The sequence below is a fragment of the Arachis duranensis genome, chromosome 8 (assembly GCF_000817695.3).
Source record: "Arachis duranensis cultivar V14167 chromosome 8, aradu.V14167.gnm2.J7QH, whole genome shotgun sequence".
Lineage (NCBI taxonomy): Eukaryota > Viridiplantae > Streptophyta > Magnoliopsida > Fabales > Fabaceae > Arachis > Arachis duranensis.
Genome location: NC_029779.3, coordinates 37,461,975 through 37,479,453, shown reverse-complemented (window position 1 = coordinate 37,479,453; position 17,479 = coordinate 37,461,975).

Here is a 17,479-nt window from a genome sequence, read left to right as displayed (position 1 = left end):
TTCTGAAATTATTACTCCTTTCTTTTGGCTTGATTATAAAGATTTCGTGTATTAACTGAAGTGTCTCTTATTAACTTATAGAAGCGAAGAATCAATACCGGTGGAGAAGGAAAAGAAAAAGAAAAAGACAAAAACAACACCAAAAAAGTAAGCACTTCTTTGGATAAATATTCTGTGATAAAATTAATTTTTTATTTCTGATTCATACTTTTTTTTCCACCCAGAACACAATCAAAAAAGAAAAAAGTTGTTGTAGAGGATTCATCTCCTGAAGAAGATCCATACTTTGATGGGTACAGTACCTCGTAAGCTATATTACCGTCTATTATCGTAATTATTTTTGTTAACATCTTCTTTTATGAATGTAGTGAGAGATATGAAATATCAAGTGAAGAACTAGATGAATTGCTAAGGGAAAACATTGATAAATCTACTGCAGAGGGGTATGTCTTGCTGGGGTGTCTATTTCAGATTTTGGTGTGTTTTCTTTGCTAATGATTGTTTCTTGTTTCGCAGGGAGAACGAAGCTGACCTGCGATCAACAGAAGGTCGCTATGTTTCCTCTGAAACGTAAGATGCTTTATTTAATAAAATCTTGTTATCATGATTTGGGTGTATTTTGTGGAACCATTTGGGTGTATCTTGTTGATCAAGTTGGGTGTATGTTGTTTATTAAGTTGGGATATTTCGTTTGTTGTGTTGGGTGTATATTGTTTGTCCATTAAGTTGGTTGTATCTTGTGCATTCATTTGGGTGTATTTTATACTTGTCTCTTATTTTGTCTGAATAACATGAAATCTGTTTATAATACCGGCTGTGAACTTGGGAAGTGATGATCCTTCCTCTCAAGGACGCACAGAACATAGTAGTGTAAACCAGCCGTCACAGAGCATGTAATTTCTCTTTCAAATAACCGTTACTTTTGTTCTTCTATTACTTTCTACTTCTAATTCTGTATATATTTTTTTCAGAAAAAAAAGTCCTTTATTATTTTATTCGAGAAAAAAAAGGCAGGAAAAAAAAGCAAAAACTGCAAGTATGTAAGTTCTCAAAAAGCAAACCCTATCTTCTTTTTGAATTGTTCGGGTGTATTTTTTGACTTTCTTTGGGTGTATTTTAGGTTGAGTCCGGCTGATTCGAATATGATAGTTGTGAGGGAACAGACACCGCCGGATGCGCTTGTAATGTGAGTTTTTCAAGAATATTTCAACCTTATAACCTTATTATTTTCAAAGGCGTTGTTAACCTTTCATTTTTCTTCTTCTTTAGAGTCCCGATTCAAGTTTTTGTGCCGGCGTCCCAAACAACCACTGTGCCGGAACTTCAAGAAACACCTGAGTCAGATTTTGAACCAACCCCTCTGCCTCAGATAGAAGGAACTAGAGAAACGTAAGAAATAGTATTGGGTGTATATTGGGTTAAAATTCGGGTGTATAGTTGGTAACCGTTTGGGTGTATATTGTTCCTGATTTGTTTTTTTTTTTACGCCATGATTAATTTTGTGTAACTGTGCAGCACTCCTGAAACCCTCCAACAACTTCAAGAAACCACACCCACGCTTCCCCCAGCTCCAACTAAAATGTAAGTTCATCAGACTAAAATCAATCTTTGCTTATCATCCGTATATTCTTATTCTTATAATACGTTATACATGATGATGCAGTCATCCAGCCGCAGAAGACGTTGCTGCCCTTATGATGATGGCACGGACAACATCCTATGTTTCTAAAACAGATCCAGTGCCATCATTCAGCCTTGGCTTGACTGATTCAAGCCAGGAGGGAGCGTCAACGCAGGAGACAGAAAGTGCAAAATCTCCAGAAGTTGCAAATTTGCTAGAACAATTAGACAATTTGGTCCAAAAAATAGCAAGCAGTGCGGCGAAGGAAAAAAACAAAAGTCCAGAAATTCAAAGGGAGACTGGGGGAGAAAGTTCTGGGAAGTTTGAAACTCCTGAGGGAATAAATCAGATTACGGATGATATGAAACAAAAGTGCTACATCTGGGGGACGCGACTGAAGACAGACGCAGATGGCAATACTAACGAGTATGAGCACATGTGCACTCTGATTTCCCAAGATAAATACATTTTGATTAGAATGCACCTTGCATCCCTCCAGGAAAAAAGTTATATAGAATCTGAGGTAATATTAGAATAACATTAATGTTTTTACACCAAAGTCAACTGCAATGTTTATTAATGTAAAATTGATTTCAACATATATTTCTAGATTGTATCTGCCATCTGCCTCATCCTTAACCAAAAAAATAAAAAAAGGTTTCAAGAACAAATATACTGTCTCCCCCCGATATTGTGGTAAGTGTTACTTCTACGAACTTTGGGTGTATTTTCTATATTGATTTGGGTGTATTTTTTACGTTCGATTGGGTTTAAGTTGTGTAGTCATTTGGGTGTATTTAAAGTATTGACTTGGGTGTATTTTCAGTATTTCATTTCTTGTTTCGCAATTGTTGCAGAACATGGCCCTTTCGGATCACCCAAACGGGAAATTCATATCACCGAAAAGAAATAAAGAATTCAGGGTGGAAAACTACCCAAGTTTTATTCCCTTCATAGATACAAAAAAATTAACTTCGCATCCATATGTAAGTTTTCATTTGCTAAATTTGTTAGTATGCTTCTTTACTTATATGCCAAATAAAATAACACACTGTTGAAATGTGGCAATCCTTCAGATTTTTGCACCTGTTTGCTACTCGGGCCATTGGTGGTTATGGCTGATAGATACAACGAAGCGGAGATGTCATACTTGACCCGCTACATAAAAAAGCTCCAAGCGAAGAGAGAAAGCAGCTTAATAAATTCACTGTAAGTTGCCTCTGTCTTCATTACTTTAATAGATAGGTCTATTTTGAAGGTTGTGTTGGGTGTATATTGTCCATTCAGTTGGGTGTATCTTGTGCATTCATTCAGGTGTATTACTGATTTGTTTTGGTATTTAAGGGATATGTATTTTCAAAATTGATAACATATGCTAGCGGAGAACCTCTGAAGAAAGGCGAGAAGGAGAAGGAAATTAAAGCATCATATGTTAAAATATCAGGCCAAAAAACAAGGTATAAATTTGTGACTCTGAACATTAAACTTTCGTAAATGAGATTTGTAATTTATTTTCTTCGTTTTCAGCTATGACTGCGCTGTCTACGTTATGAAGTGGCTTGAGTTAATTGAGCCGGAAAACATTAAAAAGGGGAAGTATGAATGGGATAATTGGCCACAGGTAACTGTCTTTAGAACTATATAACTCTGTACTACTTTACTGAATTAATATTGCTGTTTAAACAGAATATACTTTTTAATTGTAGGAGGAGGTGGACCACTATAGAGTGGAGTATGCTTCGCGGATACTATTGAGTGAGATGAATAAAGAAAGAGATCAGGCAATTAGAGAGAGTAATGCTATAAGGCTGTCGAAGCTATCCTCTGTATTATTGAGTCCATTTTGTCAGATAAATTCTGCTGATATAGAAACTGCGTAATCCAACTGTTGGGTAGTTTGTAAATTGAATAAATGCTGTAAATATTTGCCATTTATCAACAACTTCTATTCCATGTATATTTTTTTTCATAGTTAAATTATTTGTGCTGTTAAACTGTCTGTGCTGTATTCAAAAGCTGTATTACAGGTGGTAAAATATGAAGGAAAAAATCAAGGCATATATAAACGCAAATTATAAACTGTTACACCCAACGCAAGTCTAATAATACACCCAAAATTGCATAAAATATACACCCAAACTGTCTGTACTGTATTCAAAATGTATGAATTACAAGTACTAAAATATAAAGAAAAACATCAAATCAAATATACACCCATAACCTACGAATTTTTACAGCTTTTGTTCTATATGTATCTATATATGTATCTATATGTAAATCGTGAATTAACAAAAATACACCCAAAAGAACAGTGCTTTTACACCCATATTCTATAAAACTATACACCCAAAGAGTTATCCCCTGCTGCTAGTACCCTGAACTGATTATTCATAACGTGTCCTTGATATTGGCTAGAATTTGAATGCACCACTGATGCAGCATCAAACAGGTTTATCTGAATATAACACTCACACATTAGCTAAACTATTAACAAGAAAAATAAACTCAATCGCCACAAATTTAAAGAACATTACTTTTACCTCGCTTAAAACTTTCGTTTTCTTCTTCTTTGTGGCATTTGCAATCTGTTTGTCCAACTTTGAACATAGCCTATTTTTTAGACGTCCTCTTGTTCGAATCCTTGGCGGGCTTTGAAGCTCGTTAACGGATTCCAAGTTGGCGTCTTCGTGGGATAAAGAAGATGTCCCCTTCCTTTTGGCTTTTAATGATTCCATCTCAGCCATGACATTATCGTACGCACGGTGCAGAATTGCAGTCAGCTCCTCCGATTCGGATGCGAATTCGCAAATATTTTGCGAACGAAAAACCAATTGGTCGAACCTCTTGCTTCTTGGCTCCATCAGTGGCTCGTCGTGGCTGCTCTTGATGTGTGTGTGTCGTCTCTTTACCTTCTTGCTCCATCGTTCCAGTATATATCTAGGTGACACTTGTCTTACTTGTTCGAAGCTTAACACGCTTAGTGCGTGACGGCACAGTATCCCTCTCGACTCGAATAATAAGCATTGACATTTTACCTCGACTGCAACTGAGTCGTAAGTAACCATGAACTTGTTGAATATTGAGCTGGAAACTTGTTCTCCGACTTCGTATACTGAATAGCCTAGAGCGGAATTCTTTAATCTGGTGATGCAATTCGCCTTTCCTCTGAATTGCGCTTGGACTTTCCTATACTTTGCATGAGTGTACGCATCTTGAAACTGAGCTTCAATGGAGGATTTGGTTGCACACGGTATGACCGTATGAAAATCTGCAGCATCTGATTCTCTCTCTGCTTGCTCCCTGATTCCAAGGCAATTATCATATTATTTGACGAACTGAATAAGCGAGCTGTTCCGGGTGATAAACTTGTTAAAAAATGAATGCATGCTCTCGCTCCTTTGTGTGCTTCTCATCCCTGCCCAAAAGTGGTGATCCAGATAGATAGGAACCCATATATGACGGTCTTCATACAGATCTGCAGAATACACCCAAACACATACTGTAAATACACCCGATAAAACATGCAATTTACACCTCTACTGCAGATTTTAAAAAAACATTACCTGAAATCCACTTGTTGTCCGCAAGACCAAAATTCAGCAGAAAATCATTCCAATTCCTATCGAATGAGTCTTTGCTATGAGAGTTCCAAACAACTTGGCTCATTTCTTGTTTAATATCGGCATGTCCCTTGTACCCGTTTAATTTGCTTGGAATCTTCTTCATGATGTGCCAAATACACCAACGGTGAATTGTTGTTGGCATACAGGCCTCTAAAGCTCTTTTCATTGATGCGCACTGATCGGTGAGAAACCCTTTCGGAGCATTTCCTCCCATGCAACGAAGCCAGCATTGAAATAACCATTTGAATGATTCAATTTCTTCGTTATTCATCAAAGAGCATCCGAGAAGTGTTGACTGACCGTGGTGATTCACCCCGACAAAAGAACCACAGACCAAATTATACCTGAAACAAATTACCATAGTGCAGAATGCAAACTCATTAGATACACCCCAACAAATACTTCGTATACACCTAATGAAACAACCAATATACACATCTCTTGTGGATTCATAAAAATACATTAATTTAGCATCATAAACAGGGACAGTTTGTTACCTATTTGTATTGTAGGTGGTGTCGAATAAAATGACGTCTCCGAAATACTCAAAGGCAGCTCTGCTTCTTGCATCGGCCCAAAAAGCCAGCTTAATCGATAGATCCTCCTCGAGTTTGAGCTCAAAAAAGAAATTCGGGTTCTTCTCTTTCATCCTTAACAAATATTTCCCGAATTCCTTTGCATCTTCTTGTTCGGAAACATTCCGCACTTCCCTGGTAATGTAATTCCTCACGTCCTTTTCAATAAATTTTAACTCGCGGTGACCCCCGGTAGCCGTAACAAATGATTGGAAGGTTTTGCTTGGTCTGATACCGGCCTCCTCGTTATTCTCTATTGTACGACGAATGGACATGCTTAGTTCCCTGTGTTGTTTGAGCATCTCTGCTTTACTTGGACAGCAGGGGTGTGAATGATCCAGCACAACCTTTGAAATGATCCAAGCACCAACATCCTTCAATGTGTGTATATAAATTCTTGCAGGACAGTTTAGACCGGCTGTCGGATTGGTTTTCTCGGTCGGAGATATTTTAGATTTCCATTTTCCCTCTCTGCTACATGTAATCAGTTGATTCTTAATCTCATTTCCCTTCCTATTTGTGCACCGAACTCTTGTAGAAAAACCTGCAGCCTTGGCGTAGTTCCTGTAAAATTTTCCAGCATCTTCAATGGTGGTAAAGGTCATTCCAACCTTCGGAACAAGCTCGTCATCAACAACCGAGAGAGGCTGCACAATACACCATGTCAAAAACTGTGAATACACCCATAGATATGATTCAAATACACCCAATCATGTCTAATATCATACACCCGAACCGCAACAACTCAACTAAAATGACAATAAAAACCATAAACTGTAAATACACAGGCTGCAGAATACACCATGTCAAAAACTAAAAATACACCCAATCATGTCTGATATAATACACCTGAACAACAATAACTCAATTAAAATAACAAAAAACCAGTAAAGTGTAAATACACCCACACTTCTAGCAAAAATACACCCAAAAAAGACCTAATCTACACCCGAGCGTCTGCTATAAATTCCAGATAATTAATCACAACTAATACATTGAATCGACAGATTCATGTTAACGTGTTAGTTTCACAGTCAATGTTCAGCAATTTTTCAACTACACAATGCTATACAAATTACTGCAAGAAAATTCATACTAATCCTATGTAAATCAAACCTCAGGAACTTTGTTAGATTCAAATTCATAATCCACCTCGCCAGGATTCAGCTGACAATCCGAGGTTGAATGATCCATTATCTTCAAAACGAGTTCAAACTTTGATTTCAGAAAACAACAAATCAAAATAGAAAACGAAGCTCGAGTTGCACAGAGAGAGGAAAGTAACGTAAACGAAGAACATACCAGTGAGAAAATGAGAGGAAAAGAACGATGGAGAAGAAGGAGGGAAGACGTGCGAGAAGAAGAACGAGCAAATCTCCAAATAACGAAAACGAAAAAGGAAACAAATCTTTTAAATTTGGTAGTTAGATATACGCAGGATTTTTATATAGCGCGTGTAAGTGACGTACGAATTGCAGCGCGTTTTGGTGGATTAGGCGTTAATGAACTTGTAATAGTTACAAGCCCTAATCGTTTGTATACCGAGCTTTTCTGAATAAATATTTAATTTTTCAGTTAGTCGGTCATGGCGGGTTTTAATAATCTCCTTAAAGTTAATTACTTAATTAAAGTCAAGTGGCATTCAAGTTTGGGTCAAGTATGTTTTGGTCCACCATTTGGACTTGATTATGATTATAAAGCACCCATTCATTATACCGACCACATTAATCAAAAGTTAAAAATTCATATATATTCCCAAGTCCAAAAAAAAAAAAATTCATATATATTCAGATATTTTTATGTAAAAATAATATTTAAAGGTGGCCGCCGGAAAGGAAGCTTTGCAAAAAGCCTGAGCTTAGTTTGACCAAAACAATATTCGTCAATAGTTATGATGAAAATAAGACTATAAAATAGTGTTTGGTAGAGAGATAGAGATAAAAAGAATGAGATTAAGAAAGAGAAATTATGAGACAGAGATTGGAATAAATTTTAGTATTTTATTTGTTATAAAATGGGAGACAAAAATTAAAATAAGAATAAAATTTTAATTTAATTTAAACAAAAAATAAATTTAAAATTAATTAATTGAAATGAAGGTATTTTAGGTATAAAATGCTTTTAAAATTTCAGTCTTTATCTCTAAAAATTTTAGTCCCTGTATTTCTATTTTTTGAAGATACTGAAATATTAAAATTTTAAAGATAGAAATAAAAATTTTAATACCAATCTCTAAACCAACAAATATAATACTGAGTTTTCATTTCTATCTCAATTCTCAAAATAAATGCTATCTAAGAATATACTTTGAATGACGATAAATATATGAAGGGAAAAAAATAAAATACACACCATCAATTCTCATGAGTCATGAAGTTGAGTTTGATCCGGGAATTGAATGATAATAATATAAAGAGAAAATCACCAAAATAATATCCAAAAAATTTTGACATTCACATGAATACTCTCAAAAGACAGAAACTATAAAATATCTCTAAAAATTATTAAATTTAACAAAAATATCGACTGTTAATTACTTTCGTTTTATTAATAGAAAATGCAGAACCGATTAACGGATTTCATGATTTGGTAAACTTTTGATAATTTAATAGAGTTTAATTTTGATATACTGATAGTATAAAATATTTTATACCATCGTACAATTATATCCGTCTTTTTGAATGACTATTTACGTAGTCAATATAAAATATAATTATTTTTATTGATTTAACGTGACGTAATTAGATGCACGTGTAAAATTATTTTATACTAATATCAAAATTAAATTTAATTTAATAATAAGGTGGAATTATTATTTATTTTAACAACTGGATAATCAAAATTTCCAATTCAATTAAAAACTCTAATTTCAAGAATTCCCAAATTAATTGAATGAAAATCATAATAGAGTTAAGAATGCAGCATAAGTTTGAAAGAGAGACTGAACACATGCAACAAGGATCCCAGAATTCCATCTTTATTTATTTATTTATTTATTTATTTATTTATTATTATTTTGGTCATGGAGAATTCCATCTTTAATTGAAACTTCATCAACTTTTGCTTCCTGTTCATCGTTCTTGTGGCTTTATCCCTAACCTTCTCCTTTCCCTCTTCAGTTCCTTAGACTCGTCGGAAACCTAACCCTCTTCTGTTCCTTAAAATTTATTTTCCTTTGTGGCTTTTAATTTTTTGTTTTGTTTTTGGATTCTCCTTTGTGGCTTTTAATTATAATTGAATTATGACAAAAGAAATTTTAATTTTTGAAAATTTTTTTTGGTCTTGAAAAGTTGAATGTAACATTAGGCCCAATTAAACCTCTTTCGGTCTTACGGCCTAACTAAACAGTAAACACTAAACACAGCTGTGTCCAAAAACTAAAAAGGAAAAAGAGTTTTAAAAAATGAAAAATTTTTTTAGTTGCCAACCCAGGCTAAAAATTAATACGTCCTAATTTAATTTGAGCTTTATTTAAAAGTTTGTTATTAGTTAATAAATTTTTACATGCAAAAAATGTAATTGAAACACCGGACATTTACTTAAAAAAACAAATAAGTTGATTATTCGACCAATTCAAATTGGTTAAAAAATGAAAAAGCTACCGTTAGAATTTGAAAGAATCATACTTTTTTTATAAGAGTCAATTGAATTGGATGGAGTTGGATTTGAAGTCAATGATAGATATAGGTCAAGTTTCATGCATACCGTTATATTTATAGATTCACCTCCTGAAGTCTTAATTTTTTTTGTAGGTATCCTCTAAATCGAGAGGTCGACAATTAATTTGTCGAGAATCGAAATTTTATTTAAGAATTTGTAATTAGTCAATAGTTACTGTATAAATAAAACGAAATTCAAACTCTTACACTTATTTAAACATATTAGTAAAATAACTACTAAACTAACTCAAATTAATTTTTTAAAGTCATAGTTAAACTACTTAGCTTGCTCCCGCTCATAATGTTGAAAAAGGGTCAGAACTGATGTAGTTCTCTATATTATTTTTTTCCCTCCCCCCAAAAAAAAAAAAAAAACAGAGTTCAACGATTGACGTGTTTAACAAATTTAAATTGAAAAGTTTTTGTCTTAATAATAGACTTATAAGAATTGGACATTTAATTTAAATTTGTTTCATTCTTTTTTTTTTCTTAAAGAAAATTAATAATTTTTTAACAATTCGAGTCAAATATCTCAAATTCTAATATAATAATTTATTAAAAGATAAAAAATTGTCTAAAATTAATATTTTAATTTAAAAATTATTTTTTAACTAAATTGTTTTCCCTAAAATTGAAAGTAAACGAACAAAAGAGCTTTCTCGTTTAACATGCGAACTTCCCTTTAACTAAGATGAATTTTTAAAATATAGATTCAGATATATACTTGATATAAGGTTAAAACTCGTATGCAATTACTTTATATGAAGTTGATATTTAAGAATCGTTAAATAATTTGATAAATTTAATTAAATTATTATTTAACTAGTTTCAACTATCAACTTTACACTAAAATACATGTATGTAGATATTACTTGATCTTTATGTTTGGAGTTATAGGTTGCTTGTATAGCGTAAATTAGGAGTTGATATATATAGTGCATCTTAGTGTATATATATGTATTTGTGACTTCTAATAATCAAGATTCACTATTTATGCTATCAAATTTTTTCAATTGCATCTTTCTCTTTGGAATTTTTTTTCGAAGGTGCTGCTGCCCACACTACCAAAACTTTTAACATGGTGCGGTGAATCTGGAGTATGACAAGTACAAAGTGTTGGGAATAAGTAGTATGACCACAATCTAATTAATTATGTGTTAAATAATTTGTTATTGTTATTATATTAAAATGTTAATATAATAAGGTTCTTGATTAAATTTAGAGATTTATCATTGTGATAGTGATTATAATATTGAGAGATAAATCTTTTATAATTTAATCTAAATTATTCTTGGTTATATAATTATTAAAAAGGACATTAATAATCCAGAAAGATCAATATATATATAATGGTCTTCATTGGATGAAGATTAATAGATCTCATTTATTAAATTATATATATAGATGGTGTATATAGGAATATGACCATTGAACTGGTTCACTCTGAGAATTTCTAATGGTTATAATTATCGCATATTTGTCAATAGGATATTCTCAAGATGAACATAGTAATAGAGTTTTCTTTGACCTGCGACTATCATAGTAATTAACAATGTATTTATTATACTTTGATTCCGAACACCTAATACCCTAGGGTGCTAGTTGATTGGATATTGGGTATGATGTAAATACTTGTAGAATTAATGATCAGTCAATAAGGAATCCGTCAACTCTCGATAAAGAGTTTGAGCTCTATGATTATAATGACTGAGATGAATAAAACATTGGCCAAGGAGATTGAATTAATGAAGAAATGAGTTTCTTAGGTCATTCACAGTTCATTATAATAATGGTAATAAGTTAGAGTTTGACAATTAAACCATACTCTAAGGGTTAACCAAGAGCTGGAAAGATGGAAGGAATTATACTTTGTTCTTCTGAGGTTCTTAGTAAAAATATATTACTTCATACTATCTAGTCGTCGAGGAGTGTTGCTAGACGCCAACCTTGATTAGTAAATTTAGTACGACTAATTTACTACCCGCTTAGTATTGAACCTATGGGGTCACACACTAACGAGTGTTCTAATCTTTGTTGTAGAATTATTTAATTATTATTTTGATTTGATCAAATAAATAATTATATTAATTCAAATAGAATATTATTATATTTTTTGCTAGCACCAAAAATATAATAATAGTATGATAATTGAGAATATTAAATGAGATTTGAGAATAACTAGTTATTCTATTTCTGAATTTGGATGAGATCCTAACTGATTCTGTTTTCAAATTGAGTTATGATATGATTCATAAAATTTGAATGATTCAGATTTGGAATTTCAAGATATGATTTAAATTTGAATTGAGAATCAAATTTAAAATCAGTAACAAATCTCATATTATATATATGTACGTCAAGAGTACAGAAAATACACAAACGAGAATAAAACACAAGGGTTTTATTCCTTTACCTATACGCACATAAATATATGTGAGCCTAATTCTTGGAGAAGAATTTTATGGCGTGCAAAGAGTTGCAAGAGGTTTCTCAATTTAGATCAGATCCATTGGTCAAAGAGTTGACAGCAAAGGTTGGTTTCGGTGTGGATACGCATAGAGTCTTCGTACAATCGAAGAATAAAGTTTAAGCACAAAATAGATCTTTAAGGATTACTTTCTTTTCTTCCGCTGCGTGTTATGAACACATGGTAATCCATCAGTGGTATCAGAGCTTTGGCTTTTTTTGTGTTTAAATTTGTAGTCCTATTTTCTTAAAGTTTGTGAATTAATAGGATTAATTTAAATTATTTTTCAAACATGTGATGTATGTATTTTCATTGAGATGATTTTTTAATAAATTAATAGTTAATTTATTTTAATTATTTAATTGTGATTAAATTATCATTTTTAATATAAAAGTTATATTTATAATAAAATATTTTGTTTGGTTTTATTTATTTAATTTTATCGTGATTTTGATCACAATAAAAGGAATAAGACGCAAAATATTTTTTGTTTGTTTCTTATATATATAAGTGTATATATAAAAGTCAAATTTGATTTGATAATTTTTTTTAAGGCTAAACGTTAGTACATGATAAATCAAATTTTGATTTGATTGATGTGTTTTGAACACTATAATTTTAGAAATTAGTTTTTCTAATATTCTTGATTATAAAGAGCGGCCTGACAACAGGAATTTTATTTTCAAAATAATAATCAGTATATACATTTGATATATTAGGAATTTAATTTTATATTTTGCCTAGACAATCTGAGAGTATAAGATTTAATCCATGAGTACTGATAAAAATTCTCTAACAATAGAAATAAATCCTAAAAGTTAGGAGATTGTCAAATAAATAAATTTATCTCTTGTTTACAAGGAGCAACCTGACAATCAGGAGACTTGTATTCAAAGATAGAGTTTATTTATGCATTTGATGATGTTAAAGAGAATTAATTTTATATTTGAACCTAGACAACCTAGGGTATAAAACATAATTCAGTTAAATAATTGTCTGACAACCAGATAATTATTTGAGATTATAATTATATGGGATATAATTTAATCATGTTTATTTGGAATAGGTATGAGTAACAACTTGACAACCAAAGTACTCATTCGCGATTCTAAATAATTTTTTTTCTCAGAAATATAGATTTCTTGATTTACTTTCATATTTTAAATTTTTTAAATATGTCCATTTTTCGTATGGCATACTTGAAAGTAATAAATTGGCTATACATTGAGAATTGTTCTTATGTATAAAAAGATTTCATGGACATGATAATCCTATTGAAATAATATTGTCCAATAAAAATTGGTGATAGAATAGTAAGTACTTGTGAAGTATCTAAAATATTATTTTATTACAATATGGGTTGTTTTAACAACCATGAGTTCTAATTTCAAAAGCATATATCCACTATTTATTATTGAATATCTTGAGAAGATGTATGGTGCCCAAAGTAAAATAATATGACTATTAAATATTTTATTTAAACTAGTGGGAGTATTGGACAATATATTTTGAATTAAACAACTTTAGAAGTTGGAATGCCATTAGCCAAATGGCTTTAGCGAGAATTATTTTTACAATCAATTTTAGAGATTTCTTTTGTCACAAATAATTTATAATTGACCCTAATATGATTAAGGTTTGTGGTCTTTTTGGAAAAGCTTAATATGAGTATTGAGAATGTGTATCAAAATTGCTCTTAAGGGTTAGTTTGACCAATAATAAAGATATTGAGTATTTTTATTATAAGAGCTTAAAGTAAAATCTCTAACATCTAATTGATATTCTATTGAATAGAGAATGAGATTCTCTTAACGCACAAATATTAGTATTATATGTACTCCATCATGTTTAAAGAAACATGAAATTTGATTTAGTTGAGGATCACTATTTGTTAAATATTTGGACTACATTTTAGAAATGTTACTAAATTAACAATTTTTTTACTAAATCAATTTTTTATCCATATAAGATATGGAAAAAGCATAAGCTGAAACTCAAGAAAGTTTGGAGATGTCTTATATGTGTTAAGAGCTTGCACAACAATAGAATTGATATTAGGTCCAATAAATGAGATTTATTGGTTATCCTAAAGAAATAATGAGATTATTTTTATCACTCTTCTTATGACAGTGTTTGTGATAAGAGGTTAAACTCTTTTTTAGAAAAGGGATTTCATCTTAAAGAAAGAGTGAGAGTACAATTACTTTTATTAGAATTGTATACCACTCAATAGAGGATATACTTTCTCCTAAAAGTATAAAATGTTTGATCGTCAAACTAACTTTTCGAAAAAGTAGCCTATTTGTATAATGATATAATTCTATAAAGATAGATCGAATGGTTATTTAGATTTTTTATAATCATATTTAATAAGATTGTCCTTAAAATAAAATTATGCACTATTGTAGTGAGAGATTTCATGTTTTAAGAAAATGTGATATTTATTATGCACTAGGTGTATTTTACAAAAGGTCAAGCAAACATGATCAAGAGCAAAGGTGTTTAAGGTCAAAAGAGTTTTGATAAAAACAAATGTACTTTGAAAAATTATACACATGATTGATTGGCTCTAGTGCAAGTGGGAGATTATTGTGATAATAGTATGCCCAAGATCTAATCTATCATGACTGGCTCTCGTGCAAGTGGGAGATTATTGGGAATAAGTAGTATGACCACAATCCAATCAATCATGTGTCAAATAATTTGTTATTGTTATTATATTAAAATGTTAATATAATAAGGTTCTTGATTAAATTTAGAGATTTATCATTGTGATAGTGATCATAATATTGAGAGATAAATCTTTTATAATTTAATCTAAATTGTTCTTGGTCATAGGATTATTAAAAAGGACATTAATAATCCGGAAAGATCAATATATATATAATGGTCTTCATTGGATGAAGATTAATAGATCTCATTTATTAAATTATATATATAGATGGTGTATATAGGGATATGACCATTGAACTGATTCACTCTGAGAATTCCTAATGGTTATAATTACCGCATATTTGTCAATAGGATATTCTCAACATGAACATAGTAATAGAGTTTCCTTTGACCTGCGACTATCATAGTAATTAACAATGTATTTATTATACTTTGATTCCGTACACCTAATACCCTAGGGTGCTAGTTGAATGGATATTGGGTATGATGTAAATACTTGTAGAATTAATGATCAGTCAATAAGAAATCCGTCAACTCTCGGTAAAGAGTTTGAGCTCTATGATTATAATGACTGAGATGAATAAAATCTTGGCCAAGAGGATTGAATGAATGAAGAAATGAGTTTCTAAGGTCATTCACAGTTCATTATAATAATGGTAACAAGTTAGAGTTTGACAATTAAACCATACTCTAAGGGTTAATCAAGAGCTGGAAAGATGCACAGTTCATTATAATAATGGTAACAAGTTAGAGTTTGACAATTAAACCATACTCTAAGGGTTAATCAAGAGCTGGAAAGATGGAAGGAATTATACTTTGTTCTTCTGAGGTTCTTAGTAAAAATATATTACTCATACTATCGAGTTGTTGATGAGTGTTGCTAGATGCCAACCTTGATTAGTAAATTTTGTACGACTAATTTACTACCCGCTTAGTATTGAACCTATGGGGTCACACACTAACGAGTGTTCTAATCTTTGTTGTAGAATTATTTAATTATTATTTTGATTTGATCAAATAAATAATTATATTAATTCAAATGGAATATTATTATATTTTTTGCTAGCACCAAGAATATAATAATAGTATGATAATTGAGAATATTAAATGAGATTTGAGAATAACTAGTTATTCTATTTCTGAATTTGGATGAGATCCTAACTGATTCTGTTTTCAAATTGAGTTATGATATGATTCATAAAATTTGAATGATTCAGATTCGGAATTTCAAGATATGATTTAAATTTGAATTGAGAATCAAATTTAAAATCAGTAACAAATCCCATACTATATATATGTACATCAAGAGTACAAAAAATACACAAACGAGAATAAAACACAAGAGTTTTATTCCTTTACCTCTACGCACATAAATATATGTGAGCCTAATTCTTGGAGAAGAATTTTATGGCGTGCAAAGAGTTGCAAGAGGTTTCTCAATTTAGATCAGATCTATTGGTCAAAGAGTTGACAGCAAAGGTTGGTCTCGGTGTGGATACGCATAGAGTCTTCGTACAATCGAAGAATAAAGTTTAAGCACAAAATAGATCTTTAATGATTACTTTCTTTTCTTCCACTGCGTGTTATGAACACATGGTAATCCATCACAAAGAATAAAATTGAGAAAAATGCAACTTAATCTGAAATCTTGTCAATTTTGCAAGAGCTCAGTTATGCTAATGGTGATCCAAGCTTTACTTCTCAGTTTCTACCCTCACTATACGATCTCGATCTCGATCTCGATCTTGATCTCAACATTGGATTAACTCTAGGGTTCACAATTTTTTCTTGATTTGTTGATTGAACACTCTTTGTCAAAGTTAGGGTTGGCGATTTGATTCAATATCTGTTGACTTGTTCTGTTTTCTCCGAATCATTTTTCAATTATCAAGTTTGACCTATTTTTTCATAGACTATTCATTTCATGTGTGCCAGGTTAAAAACTCGATACTCTATTGACTCTACGACGTAAGTGTGATTGGGCACTACATAAATTTTCAAGAATGTTACCCCATTGAGCAATATTGATTATTTGAGAAAAAGCTATGCATAGACTCTTAGGGATGCACGTCGGGGGACAGTCTAAGTTCAATTCAGACTTGTCGAGTTGGTTGGATAACTGATAGATGAGCCTCATTAGCTATAGGACAGGCATGCATCATATGCATTTGTATGCTTTGCTTGAGTTTGAACTTGTTTTGGTTTGCCTAATTGCTAAACTGCTCTTAACTGCTACTTGAACTATTTGTTGTAACTGCTACCTAAACATGTGCTTTCCTTGTCTGTCTTGTCTGTGTTTGTTCTGGTGTGCTACATTTGAAAAAGAACTTTGGTGTTGAATTGATGATTGTGTTGATTGGTTGCGTGTTTGGTTTCTGATTGAGATTTGCTTATGAAATAAGAAAGACTTTGGATTTCTGAAAATATTAAACATTATTTCTTTGAAAAGGTTTTGAACGATTAGCTATTAGATTTTAAAAGGATTCATAAGGCAATGATAATCACTGAATTTGAAAACAGTTTTTTTTATTAAATATCTTTTTTGACAATTCTGAAACTCCGTGATGAGACCGTGTAGTTAGATTTTCACCCCCTACAGTTTTACCTTTTCAGGAACCGGATGAAGAAGTATTAAGAAGAGTTATACTGCGTTTGGTTTATATGTGTTGTATTAATTAGATTATTTTCTTCCATTGTCTTCAATTTTTTTTACAATTTGTAAGAGGGATATGAGTTGTATGTTTTATATATATTATATTATAAGATATTATGTAAGAAGTCTTGTATATGAATCTATGCCTGCTTGTTTTATTAAGATAAAGTATTTATTTTCGGTTTTTAAAAAAATCAACGATACGAAA